Raw genomic sequence first — 12,719 nt, 5'->3', positions numbered from 1 at the left:
CTTTGATGCGTCACAATAAATCACAAAATCATCATTCCCTTCAGGCAATGACAATATAGGTGCTGTAGTTAGTTTTTTCTTCAATAATTGAAACGCCTTCTCTTGTTAATCCTTCCATTCAAATTTCTTCCCTTTATGCGTTAATGCAGTCAAGGGTTTTGCTATTTTGGAGAAATCTTGGATGAATCTTCTGTAGTAACCAGCCAATCCTAAAAATTGACGTATATGCTTCGGAGTATTTTGGGGTTTCCCACTTTTCAATGGTTTCGATCTTTGCTGGGTCCACCTGGATACCTTCTTTGTTCACTATGTGATCGAGGAATTGAACTTCTTTCAACCAAAATGCACACTTTGAAAACTTAGCGTACAGTTTTTCTTTCCTCAATACTTCTAGCACTTTTCTCAAATGTTCTTCGTGCTCTTGATCATTCTTTGAGTAAATAAGTATGTCATCGATGAAAACAATGACAAACTTGTCAAGATATGGCCCACACACTCGGTTCATAAGATCCATGAACACAGCTGGTGCGTTAGTCAATCCAAACAGCATAACCATAAACTCGTAATGACCATAACGCGTCCTAAAAGCAGTTTTTGGAATATCATCCCCCTTTACTCACATTTGATGATATCCAGAACGTAAATCGATCTTCGAATAAACCGACGAGCCTTGTAGTTGATCAAATAAGTCGTCAATTCTCGGCAGTGGATAACGGTTTTTGATGGTAAGTTTGTTCAACTCTTTGTAGTCAATACACAACCTAAATGTACCATCCTTCTTCTTGACAAACAAAACCGGAGCTCCCCATGGTGATGTGCTTGGTCGAATGAAACCACGTTCTAATAGTTCTTGCAGTTGGCTTTGCAGTTCTTTCATCTCACTGGGTGCGAGTCTATAAGGAGCACGAGCTATTGGTGCAGCTCCTGGTACAAGATCTATTTGAAATTCAACAGATCGATGTGGAGGTAGTCCCGGTAATTCTTTCGGAAATACATCGTGAAATTCTTTTGCGACGGGAACATCATTGATGCTCTTTTCTTCAGTTTGTACTTTCTCGACGTGTGCTGGAACAGCATAGCAACCTTTTCTTATTAGTTTTTGTGCCTTCAAATTACTAATAAGGTGTAGCTTCGTGTTGCCCTTTTCTCCGTACACCATTAAGGGTTCTCCTTTTTCTCGTACAATGCGAATTGCATTTTTATAACATACGATCTCTGCTTTCACCTTCTTCTGCCAGTCCATGCCAACTATTACATCAAAACTCCCTAAATCTACTGGTATCAAATCAATCTTAAAAATTTCGCTACCCAGTTTAATTTCTCGATTCCGGCATATATAATCTGCTGAAATTAATTTACCGTTTGCTAATTCGAGTAAAAAATTACTATCCAACGACGTCAATGGACAACTTAATTTAGCACAAAAATCTCTACTCATATAGCTTCTATCCGCACCCGAATCAAATAAAACGTAAGCAGATTTATTGTCAATAAGAAACGTACCCATAACAAGCTCCGGGTCTTCCTGTGCCTCTGCCGCATTAATATTGAAAACTCTTCCGTGGCCTTGTCCATTCGTGTTCTCCTGGTTCGTGCAATTTCTAATAATGTGGCCCGGTTTTCCACATTTATAACAAACTACATTGGCATAACTTGCTCTGACACTACTTGCTCCTCCATTACTCGTTTCGACACCATTTGTTCCTTTCGTTCTGTTAACCCCTGGTCCGTAGACCTCACACTTCGCCGCGTTATGACCATTTCTTTTACACTTGTTGCAAAATTTGGTGCAGAACCCCGAGTGATACTTTTCACACCTTTGGCATAGCTACTTCTGATTGTTGTTGTTGTTGTTGCGGTTGTTATTATTGTTGGGATGATTGTTGTAGTTGCTGTTGTTGTTGTTGTTGTTGTTGTTGTTGTTGTTGTTGTTGTTGTTCGGCCGTTTGTTGTAGTTACGATTGATGTTGCGATTGTTGGGATAGTTGTTGCGATTATTGTTGTAATTGCTATTGTATTGGTGATTCTTATCACCGTTTTCCTCCCATTTTCTTTTGACTTTCTTCACATTGGCCTCTTCAGCCGCCTGTTCTTTAATTCTTTCCTCAATCTGGTTCACTAGTTTGTGAGCCATTCTACATGCTTGTTGTATGGAGGCGGGCTCGTGTGAACTTATATCTTCTTGGATTCTTTCCGGTAATCCTTTCACAAACGCGTCGATCTTCTCTTCCTCATCTTTAAACGCTCTCGGACACAATAGGCACAATTCTGTGAATCGTCTTTCGTACGTGGTAATATCAAATCCTTGGGTTCGTAACCCTCTAAGTTCTGTCTTGAGCTTATTGACCTCGGTTCTGGGACGGTACTTCTCGTTTATCAAGTGCTTGAATGCTGACCACGGTAGTGCGTAAGCATCATCTTGTCCTACTTGCTCTAGATAGGTATTCCACCATGTTAACGCAGTACCTAGGAAGGTATGCGTAGCGTACTTCACTTTTTTCCTCTTCCTCTTCAGTACACTTACTTATGGCAAACACCGATTCGACCTTCTCGGTCCACCGTTTCAATCCGATCGGTCCTTCGGTTCCATCAAATTCCAAAGGTTTGCAGGCAGTGAATTCTTTGTAGGTGCATCCTACACTATTTCTTGCGCCGTTAGCTGCATTGCTAGATTCGGAGTTATTATTGGTATGTAGCGCAGCCTGTACTGCGGCTATGTTTGAAGCAAGAAAGGCACGAAATTCCTCTTCGCTCATATTCAAGGTGTGTCGAGTAGTCGGTGCCATTTCCTTCAAAATAGTCAAATGAAACGAGTTAATCATATAGAATATCAAGAGTAGTCAATAGTATTTCGTAGCGTAATATGAACTTATTTATAAAAGCTCTTTCTTCATATTAGCATTTTATACTCTTTAATTCGGGTAGTACCTACCCGTTAAGTTCATACTTATTAGCTAACATACCATTTCAAGTACTACAATTCTATATGAAAAACTAATCACAAAAAAAAAATATATCATATTCAAACCTTTATACAATAACTTGCAAACTTACAATACCGTTTTTTTTTTACATATAGCATGAAATATAGCACATAAAACTTTGATACAATGTAGTTGCGAAGATAATTCTAGTTAATAAATAAGGCGTTCAGCAAAGGCAATAAAGACACGTAGTTCATACGTCCAGAAACAAGTCATGCATTCTGGTTTTACTAATACCACTTCCCATCCTTGGTTTTGTGGAACATAACCGTTGTGACCGATAGTAAGACAATGTGTTGTAACATCGTCAAAAGGATGAAGGTTACGTAATGACCAACAGTCTCGTAATAACCTAAAAACCTCATTTCTTACCCCGATTACCGACTCCGTCACTTGTGGGAACGTTTTGCTTAATAGTTGTAGCCCGATGTTCTTGTTCTCACTTTGGTGAGAAGCGAACATTACTAACCCGTAAGCATAACATGCTTCTTTATGTTGCATGTTAGCCGCTTTTTCTAAATCACGAAGTCCTATATTCGGATATATTGAGTCAAAATAATTTCTTAACCCGTTGCGTAAAATAGCATTTGGGTTCCCCGCAATAAATGCTTCAAAGTAAACACATCTTAACTTATGGATTTCCCAATGTGATATCCCCCATCTTTCGAATGAAAGCCTTTTATAAATCAAGGCATTCTTGGAACGTTCTTCGAATGTCTTACAAACTGATCTCGCCTTAAATAGTTGTGCCAAGGAATTCTGACCGACTCTAGACAAGATTTCATCAATCATGTCTCCGGGTAGGTCTCTTAAAATATTGGGTTGTCTATCCATTTTGTGTTTTTATACTGTAAAATTGACAAGAGTTAGATTCATAAAAAAAATACTTATTAATACAAGCAATTTTTACATATATCATAAAGCATAAGCACACTATATTACATATATTACACCACACGAATACAACTATCTTATTCCAACTCGCTCGTTTCTTCTTCTTCGGTTTTGGTCTGTTTTGCCAAGTTTCTAGGGATATATGATGTTCCCCTAATACGAGCCGTCGTTTTCCACATTGGTTTAGAAAAACCTGGTGGTTTCGAGGTTCCCGGGTTATTGTCACAACTTAAGAAATACGGGTGTTGACGATACATATAAAGTTCATCGGGTTTGGAATCAATTTTTTCTATTTTTATACCATTTCCCTTATTGTTATCTTTTTCCTTATAAAATTGTGTTGGGGTAATTTCTATAACATCATCGGAATCTTTGTCGGGATCCGATTCATCGGAGAATTGGTAATCCTCCCAATACTTTGCTTCCTTGGCAGAAACACCATTGACCATAATTAACTTTGGTCGGTTGGTTGAGGATTTTCTTCTACTTAACCGTTTTATTATTTCCCCCACTGGTTCTATTTCTTCTTCCGGTTCCGATTCTTCTTTCGGTTCCGATTCTTCTTCCGGTTCTGACTCTTCTTCCGGTTCCGACTCTTCTTCCTGTTCCTCTTCGGGAACTTGTGAATCAGTCCACGAATCATTCCAATTTACATTTGACTCTTCATTATTATTAGGTGAGTCAATGGGACTTGTTCTAGAGGTAGAAATCTATCACATAATATCAAACACGTTAAGAGATTAATATATCACATAATATTCACATGTTAAAAATATATAGTTTCCAACAAAAATGTTAAGCAATCATTTTTAAAGAAAACACGATCGAAGTCCAGACTCACTAATGCATCCTAACAAACTCGATAAGATACACTAATGCAAATTTTCTGGTTCTCTAAGACCAACGCTCTGATACCAATTGAAATGTCCCGTTCATATTGATTATAAACGTTCCATATTAATTGATTTCGTTGCGAGATTTTGACCTCTATATGAGACGTTTTTCAAAGACTGCATTCATTTTTAAAATAACCATAACCTTTATTTTATCAATAAAGGTTTCAAAATCATTACGTAGATTATCAAATAATGATAATCTAAAATATACTGTTTACACACGACCATTACATAATGGTTTACAATAGAAATATATTACATCGACATATGTTTCTTGAATGCAGTTTTTACACAATATCATACAAACATGGACTCCAAATCTTGTCCTTATTTTAGTATGCAACAGCGGAAGCTCTTAGTATTCACCTGAGAATAAACATGCTTTAAACATCAACAAAAATGTTGGTGAGTTATAGGTTTAACCTATATATATCAAATCGTAAAAATAGACCACAAGATTTCATATTTCAATACACATCCCATACATAGAGATAAAAATTATTCATATGGTGAACACCTGGTAACCGACATTAACAAGATGCATATATAAGAATATCCCCATTATTCCGGGACACCCTTCGGATATGATATAAATTTCGAAGTACTAAAGCATCCGGTACTTTGGATGGGGTTTGTTAGGCCCAATAGATCTATCTTTAGGATTCGCGTCAATTAGGGTGTCTGTTCCCGAATTCTTAGATTACCAGACTTAATAAAAAGGGGCATATTCGATTTCAATAATTCAACCATAGAATGTAGTTTCACGTACTTGTGTCTATTTTGTAAATCATTTATAAAACCTGCATGTATTCTCATCCCAAAAATATTAGATTTTAAAAGTGGGACTATAACTTGCTTTCACAGATTTTTACTTCGTCGTGAAGTTAGACTTGGCCACTGGTCGATTCACGAACCTATAACAAATATGTACATATATATCAAAGTATATTCAAAATATATTTACAACACTTTTAATACATTTTGATGTTTTAAGTTTATTAAGTCAGCTGTCCTTGTTTGTAACCTACAACTAGTTGTCCAACGTTAGATGTACAGAAAAAAATTGATATATATTATCTTGAATCAATCCACGACCCAGTGTATACATGTCTCAGGCTAGATCACAACTCAAAGTATATATATTTTTGGAATCAACCTCAACCCTGTATAGTTAACTCCCACGTTACTGCATATAGAGTGTCTATGGTTGTTCCAAATAATATATACACATGGGTCGATATGATATGTCAAAACATTTGCCTACGTGTCTATGGTATCCCAAGATTACATAATATATTAGAATACATGTATAATACAATATAAGTTAGCTAGGATATGATTAATATAGATTTGTTACCAATTTTGACGTTGCTACAACAAGAAAAATTATCCAATCTTGTTTTACCCATAACTTCTTCATTTTAAATTCGTTTTGAGTGAATCAAATTGCTATGGTTTCATATTGAACTCTATTTTATGAATATAAGCAGAAAAAGTATAGGTTTATAGTCAGAAATATAAGTTACAAGTCGTTTTTGTAAAGGTAGTCATTTCAGTCGAAAGGACGACGTCTAGATGACCATTTTAGAAAACATACTTCCAATTTGAGTTTAACCATGATTTTTGGATATAGTTTCATGTTCATAAGAAAAATCATTTTCCCAGAAGAACAACTTTTAAATCAAAGTTTATCATAGTTTTTAATTAACTAACCCAAAACAGCCTGTGGTGTTACTACGACGGCGTATGTCCGGTTTTACAGTGTTCTTCGTGTTTCCAGGTTTTAAATCATTAAGTTAGCATATCATATAGATATAGAACATGTGTTTAGTTGATTTTAAAAGTCAAGTTAGAAGGATTAACTTTTGTTTGTGAACAAGTTTAGAATTAACTAAACTATGTTCTAGTGATTACAAGTTTATACCTTCGAATAAGATAGCTTTATATGTATGAATCGAATGATGTTATGAACATCCTTACTACCTCAAGTTTTCTGGATGAAGCTACTGGAAATGAGAAAATGGATCTAGCTTCAAAGGATCCTTGGATGGCTTGAAAGTTCTTGAAGCAGAATCATGACACGAAAACAAGTTCAAGTAAGATTTCCACTCGAAATACGATTGGTATAGTTATAGAAATTGAATCAAAGTTTGAATATGAGTATTACCTTGTATTAGAAAGATATCTTACTATAAATAAGAAAGGTTTCTTGAGGTTGGATGATCACTCTACAAGATTGAAAGTAAGCTAGCAAACTTGGAAGTATTCTTGATTTTATGAAACTAGAACTTGTAGAATTTATGAAGAACACTTAGAACTTGAAGATAGAACTTGAAGATAGAACTTGAGAGAGATTAATTAGATGAAGAAAATTGAAGAATGAAAGTGTTTGTAGGTGTTTTTGGTCGTTGGTATATGGATTAGATATAAAGGATGTGTAATTTTGTTTACATGTAAATAAGTCATGAATGATTACTCATATTTTTGTAATTTTATGAGATATTTCATGCTAGTTGCCAAATGATGGTTCATACATGTGTTAGGTGACTCACATGGGCTGCTAAGAGCTGATCATTGGAGTGTATATACCAATAGTACATACATCTAAAAGTTGTGTATTGTACGAGTACGAATACGGGTACATACGAGTAGAATTGTCGATGAAACTGAACAAGGATGTAATTGTAAGCATTTTTGTTAAGTAGAAGTATTTTGATAAGTGTCTTGAAGTCTAGGGTTAGGGTTTATACCCTAATCGAGAATTGAGTGATATGGTTGCGTAGAGAATGATGAGAGGAACGCGTTTATGTGAATGATTGATTGATCCAAGCTAAAATTGTTGATGAAATGATGATGATGGTTGGTTTGGGCGATGACCATAAATGGGAGAGGAGAGGGAGAAGTGTTTTGAGAGAAAAAGTGGAATTAGGTTGAAGTGGAAATGTGAAAATGAGTTGTAAAAGTGAAAAATAAATGGGAGTATACTCCCTCCCTTGCAATTGGCCGAATGGATAAGTGGGGTGGGCCCCACTTGGCCCAATTTTGTTAATTGATAAAGTCCTTGTGGCCCGAATGCACGATCGAAGCCCGAAACGAGAAAACACGATTACGCGATTGAAAATTCGGAGAGATAACAAATACGCGACGAAGAATACATATAAACACTATATATAAACATATAACGAATGTCATATTTAAAATAATTAGGACTTAAAAATCCCAAAAGCTCGACCGTTGGTTTGAAAACCGAAAAGATTCGCCAGATAGAAATCCGCGACACGTAGAAACGTATAACTTAAAATATGAATACAATTATTCACTTAGCACATAATAATTAATATATTATTACCAAAAATAATAATATAGGTCATAGAAATGACGTGGCACGAATAATAATTAACGAACGTTAAATAATTAACGGTAAAAGATAACGGAAAAAGTAGGGTCGTGACAGTACCTTCCCGTTACGGAAATTTCGTCCCGAAATTTAAGCAGGTGCAGGGGTTGACTCGGCATCTGTGAACAAATGCGAGTACTTCTGCTTCATCTGATCTTCACACTCCCAAGGGAACTCGGGACCGCGCCTGGTGTTCCATCTAACTTGAACAATAGGAATTTTGTTCTGCATGAGAGTCTTAACCTCTCCGTCCATAATTTCAACAGGTTCCTCAATAAAATGTAGTTGCTTATCAACATGAAGTTCCTCCAGAGGAATAGTTTCATCGGCCTCGGCCAAACACTTCTTCAAATTTGATACATGAAAAACATCATGAACATCACTGAGTGCTTGTGGCAATTTCAAACGATAAGCCACGGGTCCAACTCTCTCAATAATCTCAAACGGTCCAACAAAACGAGTATTCAACTTTCCCCTTTTACCAAAACGTACCACACCTTTCTAAAGTGATACCTTAAATATAACACGGTCACCGACCTGAAATTCAATATCTTTCCTTCTCTTATTGGCATAGCTCTTCTACCGACTTCTGGCAGTTCTCAATCTTTCCTTAATCTGTATGATCTTCTCGGTAGTCTCATGAATAATTTCTGGACCTGTGAGTTAAGCATCCCCAACCTCATTCCAGCAGACAGGAGACCTACACTTTCTACCATACATAGCTTCAAACGGTGCGGCTTTAATACTTGCATGATAGCTGTTGTTATAAGAAAATTTAGCTAGTGGCAAATATCTATCCCACTCATTACCAAAATCAATAACACACGCTCGAAACATGTCTTCTAACTTTTGAATGGTCCTTTCACTCTGACCATCCGTCTGCGGATGATAAGCGGTGCTCATATCTAACTTAGTTCCCAAAGCTTCCTTTAAGGATTGCCAAAACCTCGATATAAATCGACTGTCTTGGTCTGAAATAATAGATACAGGAACGCCATGTCTTGAAACAATCTCTTTCAAATACAAATGAGTGAGTTTCTCCATCGAATCCGTTTCCTTTATCGGCAAAAAGTAAGATGACTTTGTAAGTCGATCTACAATCACCCAAATAGTATCATAGCCACGCGCAACTTTCGGTAACTTCGTAATAAAATCCATCATAAAACCTTCCCACTTCCACTCGGGAATCTCAGGTTGCACCAAAAGTCCAGACGGTTTCTGATGTTCATCTTTAACCTTAGCACAGGTCAAACACTTAGCCACATAAGTAGCCACATCAGCTTTCAAATTAGGCCACCAATACAGCTCCTTGAGATCATGATACATCTTTCCAGAACCAGGATGAATAGAGTACCTAGACTTATGAGCCTCATCTAACACAAGTTGTCGCAGATCACCAAATTTCGGAACCCAAAGACGTCTCGCAAAGTATCTAGTACCATCTGCTCGTACCTTAAACTTCTTAGCCATGCCTCTGACTTTCTAGTTCATAAAATTCTCATCCTTCAAGGCTTCTTGTTGTGCCTCAAGAATCGGCTATGCGAGGTTTGTTCTAATTGTCATATTCAAAGCTCTAAACCTGCGAGGTTCAGCCCTTTCTTCATGACTTAACGCATCGGCCACAACATTGACCTTCTCGGATGATATAAAAGTTCACAATCATAATCATTCAACGTCTCAATCCATCTTCGTTGCCTCATATTCAACTATTACTGATCAAGGATATGTTGAAGACTTTTCTGATCAGTGTGCACTGTACTTTTGACCCCTTATAAATAATGTCTCCAAATCTTAAGCGCAAACACAACAGCTCCCAATTCTAAATCATGGGTTGTTTAATTCTGCTCGTGAATCTTCAACTGGCATAACGCGTACACAATTACTCTCTTTTGTTGCATCAAAACACAACCAAAGCCTTGACGCGAAGCATCACAATAAACAACAAAATCATCATTACCCTCAAGTAGTGATAATATCGGAGCGGTAGTCAACTTCTTCTTCAAAGTTTGAAAAGCAGTCTCTTGTTCATCCTTCCACTCATACTTCTTCCCTTTATGCATTAAATCAGTCAAAGGTTCCGCTATATAAGAGAAATCTTGAATGAACCTTCTATAGTAACCTGCCAACCCTAGGAACTGACAAATCTGAGTAGGAGTTTTCGGAATTTCCCACTTTTTAATCGCCTCAATCTTAGCAGGATCAACTTGTATTCCCTGTTTACTAACAATGTGTCCAACGAATTGAACTTCTCTTAACCAGAAAGCACACTTAGAGAACGTAGCGTACAATTCTTCTTTCCTCAATAAATCAAGCACCAACTTCAAATGTTCTTCGTGCTCTTCATCACTCTTGGAATAAATAAGAATGTCGTCGATAAAAACAATAACGAATTTGTCCAGATAGGGTCTACAGACATGGTTCATGAGGTCCATGAACACATCAGGTGCATTTGTCAATCCGAACGGTATAGCAAGGAATTCGAAGTGACCATAACGGGTGCGAAAAGCATTTTTTGGAACATCAAATTCTTTAACACGCAGTTGATGATAATCGGAATGAAGATAGATCTTAGAATAAACAGAAGAACCCTGAAGCTAATCGAATAGATCATTAATTCGAGGAAGAGGGTAACGGTTTTTAACTATAAGCTTGTTCAATTCATGATAATTAATGCACAAACGGAACTAACCATCTTTCTTCTCAACAAACAGGACAGGAGCTCCCCAAGGGGACGAACTAGGACGAATAAAACCTTTGTCTAACAACTCACGGAGTTGGCTCGACTATTCTTGAAGTTCAGAAGGCGCAAGTCGGTAAGGAGCACGTGCTACAGGAGCAGCACTGGGGACAAGATCAAATTGAAATTCTACCGCGCGTTTCAGCGGATGGCCAGGTAAATCTTCGGGAAATACCTCGGGAAAATCTCTAACAACATGAACATCACCAACGCTCTTCTCTTCTCTATCAGAATCAACAACATGGGCTAGAATAGCATGACAGCCTTTGCGAAGATGTTTATGAACTTTCAAACAGCTAATAAGATTTAACTGTCTGCATTTCTTATTCCCAAAAACCATCAGCGGATCTCCAACCACATTAGTAATATGAATAGCTTTCTCATAACACACAATCTCAGCACGATTCGCAAATAACCAATCCATACCAATAACAACGTCAAAATTTCCTAGGTCAATCGGTATCAAATCTACCTCAAAATCTCTACCAGCCAGATTAATGTTACATTTACGATACACAGTCTTAGCAGTAAGAACTTTACCATTAGCTATCTCTACAACATAAAGTACTGTCTAGAGGATTTAATGTAGTTTTGATTTTTGGACTTAATTTACTCGACACAAAACTCAAATCAGCCCCTGAATCAAATAGTACATAAACTGATAAATTGTTGACCGAAAACTGTTGGGATTTAACAAGTTTGAGAAGTCTTAAAACCTTTTAAGAATCTTAATAAACGGAAGCGTGTAATTATCAAATTTTACTTGTTAAACTTTAAGCCAATTAAAGCTAAATCCCAATAGGATCAAGTTGTGAATATATACTTACAAATAACAAGAGAGGATAAGAAATGTACCTCCTCAAATTAATTGAGGGTTTAGATTTCTAACAAGATGATGTTGAAGATGATGAAGAAATTGCTTCTAAGCTTCTAACTTGAAGCCTCAAACAAGTAATACCCCAAGCTTTAGTGGACCAACACCACCCTTAATGTAGTTAGGATTTAGAGACACTTGAATGACCAAAAACCAAGCTTGAAGACCCTTCTTTCTGCCCAAAAATTTCGAACAGCAGCAGCAGTTTTGGACAGAAAATGTCAGCTATTTTGGCACTTGAAATGTTGTCTCTTTTGAGTCTTTCTTTGGTCTATTAAAACTAGCATGCACTTAGGGAGTTGTGGTCTTTAAAAGTCACAAGAATAAGCATGGGTGGACTCTTCTTGGAGCCTACAAAACTGCCCACACTTACACATTTATTTTATACAAGATTCAATTTTATAAAACTTGTATATAAGTTTATAAAACTTATATAAAATAAACATGTATTTGTTACTTGCAACAATTTTATAAACCATTTTATAAAATATAACACAACATAATTATTTAAACCTATAAATAATTACATATAAATTATCCAAATAATTTATCCCAAGTGATGATATTTTAGAAAACCGATTTTCTAAAATCCAAGTGTCGCGTATTTATTTAACGATCCATTCGTTAAGATTAAATACATATAAGGTGTCGATTAGCTTGTTATTGGGTATGACCCGACTTGAATCATAACATATTAGCCACATTAATTTAATATGTCTCTCGGGCATACGAAATACCTTCAATCTCCCACTTGCACGAGAAACATAAGAAATTAATGCAAGTGATGGATACCACCTAACGACCGTCCATCACCCCCAATATGCTATGACTTTGTGCCATTCAATAACATCATCCCTTTCGAGTTCCCACCTCGAATATGAATAGGTGAATCTTTCATTATATCCTTTCGTCCTAGATGTCATGTTAAATCCAAGAG

The sequence above is a fragment of the Rutidosis leptorrhynchoides genome, chromosome 1 (genome assembly GCF_046630445.1).
Source record: "Rutidosis leptorrhynchoides isolate AG116_Rl617_1_P2 chromosome 1, CSIRO_AGI_Rlap_v1, whole genome shotgun sequence".
In the NCBI taxonomy this organism is placed as follows: domain Eukaryota; kingdom Viridiplantae; phylum Streptophyta; class Magnoliopsida; order Asterales; family Asteraceae; genus Rutidosis; species Rutidosis leptorrhynchoides.
Note: the sequence above shows the minus strand (reverse complement) of the source record.